Below are 12,169 nucleotides of genomic sequence, written 5' to 3'. Positions count from 1 at the left end.
CGAAATACAAATTTCCTCATAACTCGAGAACTAATCAAGCAAATGGAACCAAATTTGACATGTGGGTGTTTTTGGAGACAAAATTTTTTTCTATGATGAACTGGGACCCCTCCTCACTTTAGGAGGGGGGGCTCCTATACAAATGAAATACAAATTTTCTCATAACTCGAGAGCTAATCAAGCAAATGAAACCAAATTTGGCATGTGAAAGTTTTCGAGGGCAAGAATATTTTCTATGGTGAATTAGGACCCCTCCCAACTTTAAGAGGGGGGGCTCCTATACAAACGAAATATAAATTTCCTCATAACTCGAGAACTAATCAAGCAAATGGAACCAAATTTGGCACGTGGGTGTTTTTGGAGACAAACATTTTTTCTATGATGAATTGGGATCCCTACCCACTTTAGGAGGGGGGGCTCCTATACAAATGAAATTCAAATTTCCTCATAACTCGAGAACTAATCAAGCAAATAGAACCAAATTTGGCATGTGGAGGTTTCTGGAGGCAAAAATATTTTCTATGGTGAATTAGGACCCCTCTTAACTTTAAGAGGGGGTGCTTCTACACAAATGAAAAACAAATTTCCTCATAACTCGAGAACTAATCAAGCAAATGGAACCAAATTTGGCATGTGGGAGATTTTGGAGTCTTGACTTTATTTTACGATAGTTAGAGACCTCTCACCCCTGTGGTAGGGAGATATGGACTCTCATACAAATAAAACAGAAATTTTTGCGAAACTCAAAAACTAATCGAACTCGAGAAATTCGAGACTCTTCCATAAAACATTAGTCAATACAAGACCACAAAAACTATCTATAGTAACACTAGATTATTCAGTGTGTGCGAGTGTTGCCGGTGATCCGCCGTCGGAAGCGCCGCCCACTGGGGGGCTTGCAAAACTCGAGATTGTGACAAAGATCATCCGAGATTCATGATTTATGTACAACACAGGTTAATTTGTGGCAATACGAAGTTTGTCGGGTCAGCTAGTAAATAAATAAATAAATAAATAAACGTCATCAACGCACATTACACATTCCAGGCAAATCGTATAATATGCTGCCACTTATTTATGAAAAATTTTTATTTCATAAAAATTAGAGATTTTAAATTATAAATATTTTATAAAATGTTTTTTTTTAATATGTCATATACTACTGCATTTGTTATTCAATACCTTAATAATACTAATATATGTTATTCCAAACTCTAAATATAGTCATGTTATTTATTTGTTATTCAAATAACACAAGTAGTTATTCTTTTGGCCTTAAAGGAACAAAATTTTGATATTATATTTTGCTATTTTAGCAACTATGTCAGCCAAAACAAGATCAAATTTGGAAATGAGTTATTCGATTTCCATAATACAGTTTGATATTATTTTGCCTTTCGCGCCTGCTCGGGAAACGGCGCAGTGCTTTAAAATCCAGTTTGGCACAATGAAACCGTGTATGAATATCGATAGATTTTTTTTACCATTTGATAAGTAGATTATAAAATAAGTTACGCAAGTTACGGGTGCATAGTCAAGAACCAATTGTCAACCGCACCTTTTCTTAACTTTACAAGATAACCAGCGTTTTACTATGCAGATAAAATTACAGTTCTAAAGTAATCTTTGTGTCTAATCGGACACAAATTTTTAAGATAAGATAAAAATACATCCTGTACTATCGTTTCGTCGGTAAATGTATGTAAGGTAATCACGCAATAAAAGTGCACTATTTATCTATAGAAAAACAATCAAGAGAAGGTATGGTAAATTTTTTTCAGCGGAGAACACACAAAAAGAATTTCGCAAAGAAAAATTGACCGTAAATTCCGCGTGAGATAACTCATTTATATTATGTTTGTTTAATATTCATTAAAATTCTATCTCCGCATTCCAATTGAGCTTTTTACCTTATAGTTTTTGTTCGTAAGCGGATTCAATCAAGGATAAAAATATTATGAGTTTTCCGCATATACGCGTATTTCGATTACCTACCACTGCTGGCACGCACTGGAAAAGATTGCAAATATTCGCCGAGATACGGTTATCTATGGGCAGATGGTGGTGGTTGTTGTTCTAGCAGAATTGAAACGAATGCTTTTATTTATTCAATGGAAAGATCGCTGCCTGAAGAAAACGTTAATCAATTGGCGAGTTCAGTAACTTATTGACTGCTATAGCTAAAAGATTAAAACTCTATTTAACATTGTTTTGATCTACAAAAATTCTTTCACTCTATTATATGACCAGACATCAACGAGTATTGGATCAATACCATTCATACTTAAAATAATTGGAAATAATCGCAATTGCTCCAGCCTGGAGCAGCAGTATTTAAATCTCCCCTGACGGACCATGGAAAGTGTTCTCAGATCATTCGCTGCATCATCAAAATTCTAGACTGGCAGCTTCCTTTCTCTTTCTTTATCACTTTTATCCCGCTTAGGAGCATCCCATTAATCATTAAAATACATAAATCAATTATCGCCATTTCGCCCGTTCCATTTTTTGCTACACATTCTCTTCCCCCATGCACCCGTCCCGGGCGATACGATGCCATTCAGCGTGGTGCATGCAGCAATCGCTACCCACCGCCCAAGAATCAATCTCGATTTCTTTGTTCTACGCTTGACCAGTTACTTTCACATCGCGGTACCGTAAGAATACGCCCCACTCTTGCCCATCCACCACCACCCACCACCAACGCCGCACCGCACCACACCGCTTCGTTTGTGTCCAGGTTCACGCATGCTTTGTGTGTTGGTGCGTTGCTGGCTGAAGGCAGAGACCACTGAGCCAGAGTCTGCAGAGCTGTCGCATCTCCTGCCGTTCGGGCAGGCAAACCCAAAGTGGAGACCCAATAAAAATGCGGAAAAGAGAAACGTGATCGAGCTCGCTCGGATAACTGTAATATAACAGTGAATTTTGTAACAGATACGCCGATGACTGATTACGGTTTTATGACCGCGACGTCGACTCTCGGTGGCACACGGAATTGTTGCTAGAGACAGTCTATGCATGTGAGAAGCAGATCCCAGCGCAGCGGGAGAAAGGCTTTCTTCGCGCTGCTTGCACTGCTTTCGACCCGGCGCGGAAGGTGCCGGAAAGCTCATCGAAGTGTGCTCATTGGCAGTGAAGTTTGGGTGGCCAGAGCGGGCGCAGGCAAAGAAAAGCATACGGCAGGCAGCTCCTCGATTGAGTAGGTTCGAAGTAGGAATCCACGCGAACGACGAGAAACACAACAGAAAAAAGATTTCTGCTACTCGCGGTCATTGACTTCTGTGGTATCTTTGGCTTTGCTTTTCTGGCCTCCGGGCACCTACATTTAGGCTCGTAAACGCTCTAGCCTGTGTGTGGGGCGAAGCGAAGAGATAGGTCTTCGGGCAAGATATTGGATGATTGTAAATTACCTACCTATAATTCGATGTGCGGTTGCATCGTGTAAAGTTCACCGGAAAAGTACTGCCGGGTAGTTCTAAGCTTTTGTTTGGCCAGCTTATAAAATTTTAACGCAGGAATTTTTTCTGTGTTGAGGTAATTTAGTGCTTCAACATTGCATTGAAGACGAGCTTTTGTAAATATAGGAAATATTTCTTTTCATGAAGAAATTGCAGGCTTATAAACTCATCAATTATTGTGAGTTATCTATCTGTTTGGTTTGATGCTGAACTGTACTATCTGGGCGCCGTTTATAACAAACGTTTAATTTCTATTGCAATTGAAATTACATAATAAGTGAAACACACAGTTTTACAAAAAGTTTTTGCACAATTGCATTTAGGAGAATTTATTTAATGTTTAATACTAATACTAATTCTCGTTAAAAGTAAATACAAATAAAACTAAATTTAAATTTTTAATGGTAATAGTTGGTAATAAAGCGCATCCATTAATTCTGCCAAGAAAGTGGACGCATGGTTATTGCTCTCGTTCATATAATCAGGGATGGTCCGATCATTCTGACTTAATTTTGATTCATTTGACAGTACCGTCTCAGCCGAGCGAAATTTAAGAAAGTTATTTATGGGATATTTGTAGAACTAGTTATTATCTACAATTTTGCTGAATAAAGTTTTGCTGTATCTTTTGTACTTACGGTGCTACAATGCTAGTACCTCATTAGTGACTAAATGAACGTTCACTTAGTTAATAATCAGGTACAAGCACTGTAGCACCGTAGTTACAAAAGATACAGCAAAACTTTATTCAGCGAAATTGTAGATAATGACTAGTTCTATAAATGTTCCATACATAACCGAGACAAAGTGGTCGGACCATCCCTACATATAATTATTAATGTTTCACTTAAAAAAAAATTTCAGAATTTATCCAAACTAATTTAACTAGCACACATGCGCACACAATACATTGTGAAAAGGTTGGTAATCCATTTCTTTCATTTATATTCAATAAAATGTTTTATTTACAATATGTGTCATCTCTTACATCGAAAGCAGTTACTCTTCAAACAATGCAATATGGTTGTACTGTTTCCCTAAATATAATTCAAAAGGTCTACTTTCAAATGCCACGAGATTGTCTATGTGCCCCAGTTCGATCGCTCCTGTCAATCCGTCACTCGGGTACAGGCCTACACCGAGCAGTTATATAATTGTTATTTGCATAACCTCTCACACCAATAGTCACCCATCAAAACATTTCTCCGCCGGGATTGATGATGCAAAACTATTATGCCGTACCGGCAGTCGGCCACCGCGGGGCCGTGTTTCACCACACAAAGATCACGGCCAAAACGAGTCGAGCCGGTTGCTAGCTACATGGAAAGAAAGGCAAGGAATCTGCGTTTATTCCGCTCTGTGCTTAACTCACATAACCTTATTCCGTAAGGTACCGAGCGAGGCAATACAATCACGTCGCCGCTCGCGGAACATTCGTACCCACGACGACGCGGCGACGACGACGACGACGGTCTGTGTATAGGTATTCCGTTCATTAGGTCAACCACAGAAAAGGTGAACGAACTCCTCCGCGTGGATATCAAGCCGGGGCGCAGGGGCTCCCCCCGGCGAGCGAGAGCTTTCGCGTGAAAAAATCACTCGAATGTGACTGTGTCCCATCGCACGATGTAATTCTACGGAAATAACAGAACACGCGATTACAAGATGCCACATTCGACAGATATCGTGTACCTGAACGCTAAAGCAGCCTTCTATTTGTAATTGTTCCTCGGCTGTATTATTCCATCCAACCTACTTGAAGAAAGCTCTCATACGCATTATTGTCCCCCGTTCCAGCCGTCTTGCTTGTGGAGTTGTAGCTACAAATGTGGAGCAAGCGATCGTGACTGGTCAATGAACTCCACTCTCGCTCCGGGAGCTCTTTTCGCGCTCTTTTTCCGGGTTTGTTTGACCTAATTTTCCGATCGTAGCATGACAGAACGCGGTGGCTTTTATGGCTCTGTATATCTACTACTTGCGTCGAGTGGACTTTTTGATTCTCAACAATCAATAAATATGCAAATTATGCGACTGATTTTGAATAACAAGCTTCTGGAACGAAGCCTCACTGCATACATTTGTATATTGTTAAATGATTTTTGAACACCTGATACCTATTGTTGATAATATTATTCTTGGGAAATTTCTCTGGAAATTTCCAAGTTGAAATGGGCTGTTTGTTTAAAATTTCTGCGCCTCCGAACTAAAGAAATCTGCAATAATCGTAAAAATAGTTTGAGTAAATAGGAATGAAAATATTGATAAAACGCTAAATATATTGTTTATTAAATTAATCCTCAACATTACAAAAAGTATATATTTTTAACATATCTGGTTCTTATTGAAATTTTACTAAAGGTTCGTAGCTTTTTTTCGGCATTTAAATCACCGTAGTAGAGAGTCATTAAGACATTCACATCACAAAGTAGGGTAAATGTAGCAAATATGCTAAGGATATTTCATTTGTTTGGGCAAACTTACGTATAAATATCCAGTTATGGCTCAAAACGCATGTTATTTCTAAGTTTTCTAAACAGTTTGGGATCTGCAGTAAAGGAACTAGGCATCAGTTTTCATAAAGTTTCGATTAAAAATCTGATATAAAAATCCTCTTGCACCAATGTTACCAACCGTCGTAGTAGTGTTCCTGTCATTTCGACATAAACTTCCGTTTTGTAATGTAATGGAAAGTTAGCTGTTACAGTAATACCGTTCTGATTCAAGCTGATTCGGATACCTCAGCATGAAATGCTCTTTTACATCGCTAATTGAATAAAATGATCAAGTGAGGTATAACATCAAACTATGAAACTCCTTGTATCAGTAGGTGCTGAAAAAAATGTGAACTAAATTTTTTTTTTGGTTAGCTTACTCTTAGTGTATTGCGGAAAAGTTGCTGTTTTTTCGTTTGATATTTTTAATCAATTTTAAAGCGATTATCTTTGTTTGTCATGGAAGGCAGGTATTAACTAAAACAAAGTTAAAATTCAGTGACTAATGTTTTATTTTAACGAAATTTACTTATTCAGATGTCCGAAACTTGAATCTCAATTTGCACGAACGTATCAAACTTCGGACAGCCACAAATAACATAAGATTTTTCAAGTTCTTATTTTACGAAAATAAAATGTCCTGGTTATACGGTTATACAAAATAAACTTGCTTCAAATGCCGTTCGAAAAAGCAAATCCTTGAGTTATAAATGCCTTTAAGACTTGACGCTAAACTTGACGATAAGCGTTAATTTCCATCACAACCACTGGCGTGCCCAGACGGGAGCACACTAGACCACGTGCCCCACTTTTTGTACAAAATTTAATGCACAAAAGAATCTTAAATGTATAGGGGAATTGTGGGTAAGATTAAGAGGGTGGATAAGACGGACAGGTGGTTGATTCTACCAGTTAAGCATTAAAATTCGTAAATGTTTTGATGGGCATCCAACCATCTTGCTATCTCATAATGTCTGAACGTTTCCATCATCATTTAGAACTTTCCAATTTTGATAAAGTACAGAAAAACTAAAAATTGGAAATGATTCTGCGTCTGCATGTAACATTTTTCCATCGAAATTAAGCTTTTTGAGTGGCGTAGTTCCAAATTGTTGCCCATAGTATGAAGTATTTCGATTTAATACCTTTTCAAGTAACGTCTGCGTTGAAATAATACGTAATTTCATTTGCGTATGAAAAATTGAGAACGCTTTAAAAAAATTTATAATGATGGGGTGAAATGGACAACTGCTAGTGTGGGTAAGATAGTCAGTGAACATACTAAAATAAAATTGTTAATTTTGCTTCTTAGTGATATCTCAAGCATATAAATGAAAATTTAACCGGCAAACGTGAACTTCAAACAAATTAGCAGCGGTCAGGCATGAAACAGTTTTTGGAATGCTTGTTCATATTGCCGCTGCCGAACAATTCTTTATTAGCTGCCTCTAGTGGGAGGGGGTGGACTGCCCCCTTCAGTTTTTGCACGCTACACCACCAAATTTAACGTATTCAATTTGTTAAGGGTCAAAAATAATAATATGCTCTCAGTTGGGGCGATTTACAATACCTGTCCATCTTGCCCCGACACATTGTCCGTTTCACCCGCAGCACTAAAAAAGTTCACTTTTTCGGACCATTTTTAATATTCAAAATATACATTGAAAAACACTTTTTGTTCAATATTTCACTAGCTGCTTTTGAAAACAATATATTGAACTGAAGTAGGGTAGATGCTCCAGTAATGGAGGGATTATGTCGGGGGATAGGTTTTAAAGACAATTTGAACGCTAAATTTATCAGTTTCCAATTGAACTACATGATAATATGGTGCACCATAATGTTGGCTTTAAATACATACCAAACTTATACCATTCTGCTGGTTTATATATCTAAACCATTGCTTTTCCTGACATTAGTCTGTGCTCCCGAAGTAGTGGTAATGTTGCTATAATAGTGGAAAATTTGCCTATAATAGTGGAATTTTGTTTACCGCCCTTAGTAACGCTTGCAGTGAGCATGGCAGCAGGTGGATAACAGCGTAGGCTTGTTAAAATGTTATGGATTGTTACGAATTTCTTAAGCAATTGCACTTTATTGGTCTGCTCAATAGGAATTTGTAATTTTTGCACCAATATCTTTAATTTTAACTGTGTATCTTAGATAAAACTGTTAACAAATATATATTTAACAATAGAAAATTGAAATTATCCCGAAATCCGCCATAATTATGATATATTTCGCGTTTCCACCACTATTGGTACTACCACAACTACTGGAGCATCTACCCTAAACTGTATTTAGGTTTTATAAATCATAAGTTCTCTGTATTATATTAGCTGTTTTTCTTAACCTGTTCGTCTTACCTACAGTTCCCCTAATCAGGAAATACAAGGATTTTAATTTAACTGCCCTAAAAATTTTGCGATGAATAAACTAACAGCGTAAACATAGATTTAGCCTTAACAGCCAACGATACCTACTCTCACGCGAGAGAATACCCAGCTAGCACCAACTCGTATGTCAATGTACGGAAATTATCGTAAATATCTCCTAACAAACTCGAAATCGTTACTAAAGCTGGATAAAGTGAAACCAAGTTGATTTTCTTTCGTATATAATGATAATCACTGACATACATACGAGTTTCTGCACAAAATCGTATAGTAGTACGGAGCGACTCGCGCTTAATCGGATATTATCGTATATAAATACTTATATAGCCGTAACGCTCAAAATTATTCGTAATCACGTAAATCGCCTCCAAAATAGTACGGATATGCCAATTTTGCGCATCAAATACGATGTATTAGCAGGTACATCTGTACGTAATGCTGATTTTTATCCTTTTTATACATATGAAAATGCTAACTGGCTATTAGAAGCATAGCATTCAACGCCTATGGCTCTCACGCAAGGGTAAGACAAACAGCCGGCGCGCCGTTGCTGTGTAATCGCGAGTAATCGGTGTCAGCAGCTCGGGTTGCAACGACGAACGAGAGCGACGACTGTAGCTGTAAGCTGAATACACACACAAATACAGAATGCGAAAAGGGATGCTTATGCCGACGTGTTCGTTAGAATAAGTGCGCGTGTGTGAGAAAATTAGACCACACGAGTGTGGGCTTCACAAAACTGGTTTCAAGTCCACTTAAATACTTAGTTGGCTTGCAATTTTGAGACATTGCACAATTTTATTGATTAACTTCTCTAAAGACACCATCGTTGAAAAATTACGACTTTTTTACGCAATAGCAAATGAACGTATTTTTGTAGATCTAGGAGATAATCAGGCAAAACGGGCCGATTGTGAATTCATCACGGTACTAAATCGATGACATTCAACTCTCCTGATGACTTTCGACTAAATTAGTACTATTCGAGTTTATTCCACTGTCTTTGAACTAGTTTATATAAGTTACTAGTTTTATATAAGAATAGGTATTTTGTAAGATTCCACACCAGCGGCTTCTAATTCTTGGGATTACGAGCTCGTTTTTGCCCATTGTGCATTGCCTGATGACCAAAGTTTCTCCAATTTACTTGGTTGTGGGCTAGCGCTCTCCAATTCCTTGGTCACAGTATACTCTCCGCCATATCGCGCTCCACCTGATTTAACCAGGTTTCAAGTCCAACTTCCAGCAAAATTTCAAGTCAAACGTCAAACGTCAAACGTCAAAACGACAAAGAATGGCTTTGTACATTATGGAAATTTCTGAAACGAAAACGAACGAACGAACGAACGAAAGTAACAATTATTTATCGTGGTTTAACCTTCTTCAGCTCGACGTGCAAAATTCTCTCCTACATTTTGTTTCATAGGCTAAGGCCACAACAGGAATCTTTGCAGATTCTTCATCTGTTCAAGCAGACTTGCAGGCAGCATACGATACAGTGAAACGAAATTAATTATGGCGGACAATGGCTGAACAGACCGCTAAAAAGAAGCGTCACACACAATCGTCGAATCAATTAGTAGCTATGTGAGAATCGGCCCTCGACGTTGCCTAATTAACGAGTAGACATGATGACACTGGACGAGTTTACAATCAGCTCGCTAACTAGCAGCCCGTTAACTCGCCTAATGCAATTTTGGCTTTACTTTCAGCCATAAAACCGGACATGACCACAAGCGATTTGCGAGCCACCTGTGTATAGGCAATTCGTGTGCGTATGGTTTGTACCTTCGCTTGGAACTGTGTCGCCTCGAAAATATTCAGCACGTACCCACAGAACAGAAGTGGAAGTCCGAACGATTCGGCGATCAAAAATGGTAACAGAATCTCTATTGCTTTTATTTTTCTTTGGGAAGGTTTTCGCATAGAAAGGAATAACAGCAATATTAGCAGAATACTCGCTGCCTATCGCATTGCAGCTTCCACATGTTTTCGTATGCATTCGTATGCATTCGTGTGTTTTCGTGGAAAAAAGTGAGTCGCCACCGCCAGGTTCGCTAGAACCTGTAGAAAATAGCATGTAACAGGTGACGACTAAAATTTTGGAATTTTTTTGAGGCCCCTATACTCCACAACAAACGAGCTCAGAGAGAAATGAGAGTCTGTATGTGTGCGCTCTCTCTCTCTCTCCTCTTTTTGTCAATATATTTTGTTTTGTTTATACTTGCCTTGTTTTGCTTAAAATGGCGTCGAAACAAGAAGCATTTCGGGAGCGCGTTGTAAAGCAAATATGTTGCGGCTTCGACTGTTTACCATATCCTAAGATGCCCAACAACTATTCGCAAGCAAGGTAGTGGAAGACCAGCCAAAATTATGGACGCAGAAGGACATCGTTCTCTTTCTCGTTTCTTTAACAACAGCCCTCTGGTTTGGCTATCAATTGGGTATTTTAGTGGTATATAAATTTTTCGCATATTCTGATAAGATACGATGCCACTGTATCGTCACACAGAGACTTGTTCAAATTTGACTAGTCGAAGTAATAAAAACAACATTTTTTGTATTTTTAAAAAAAATTTGGGATAAGACGATAGCTTATAAACAAACCACTTTTCTTCTTAGCTCGCCTTAGACAACACAGTGAATAGAAACACTATGGTCATCGGACGATGCAGGTTTCATATGAGAGCTGTCAAAAGCTAGGTCAAAATGAAGAGCTCTATCAAAAAGATAGAAGAGAGGGAGAGAACTTCTGATATCATGCCAATCAATCGGTTTGGTTGATATCTGTCAAACAGCAAATCATTCTATTTTTGATTTTTATTAATTTTTTCATCAATTATTGACATAATTGAGGTAAAAAAAGAACTGCTAGACTCAGGAAACGACGGGCTATCAATTAAGGTAAAAACATCCACTATTTTGGGAAAATTAAAATACCCAATTAAGATGCAGCAGAGGAATGTTTGAAGAATATATTGGTCCCGTTTCTACAAAAACATCATGTAGATGGACAATACGTGTTTTGGCAGGATAGGGCATCATCGCATTACACCAAAAAACACAATCGTTCCTGAATACCCATTCGATCCCATTTTTACCCAAAACTACGACCCAAAAAATCTGTCTCAGTGCGCCCAATCGAAGATTTCTTCGGGGTTTTGAGTTCCTTGGTGTACAAAAATAACTGTAGAACCACGAATTGCAAAAAGTTGATTGGTAGAATCAAAAGATGCATTCGCAAAGTTGACATGACGGCCGTACAACGCCGTCAAACGAAAGCTTTGGCGAACAGCCTATTACGGAGCGTTTTCAAATGTACACTAATTTTTTTTCAACATTGGATAATGTATTTTTAATTTCGGTAGATCAGATCTTCTTCATGTATCTTTGTCTTTTGACAGCTTGAAAAAAAATTCCTAAATTTTAGTTGTCACCCGTTACGATTTTAAATTTCAACTTCCACTTCTGTTCTGTGATGGACCTATATTTCTCTATTCATACACACGAAACTGCAAGGCTTCCGACTCAAATTGCATATATACGGGCGTATCCCTGATTCCTCCTCAGACGATTTACGGTTCATTTCATTCAGGAAACGCAGAGCAAATTGTTTGGTGTAATTAGTCGTCATCGATTCTGCGAATTTCAGAAGCAGTTTTTTGGTTTGAAACAAAAATTCTGTTCATGAAAATATATTCGCTGTGTTAAGTTTAGCAAGAAAAATACAGTGAATACATTTCTATAAACAGAACCTCAGTTTTAGACCCAAAAACTGCTTCCGAAATTGGGCTCTCCGACGAAAAGTTAATGACTGCTAGTT

The sequence above is a fragment of the Sabethes cyaneus genome, chromosome 2 (assembly GCF_943734655.1).
Source record: "Sabethes cyaneus chromosome 2, idSabCyanKW18_F2, whole genome shotgun sequence".
Lineage (NCBI taxonomy): Eukaryota > Metazoa > Arthropoda > Insecta > Diptera > Culicidae > Sabethes > Sabethes cyaneus.
Note: the sequence above shows the minus strand (reverse complement) of the source record.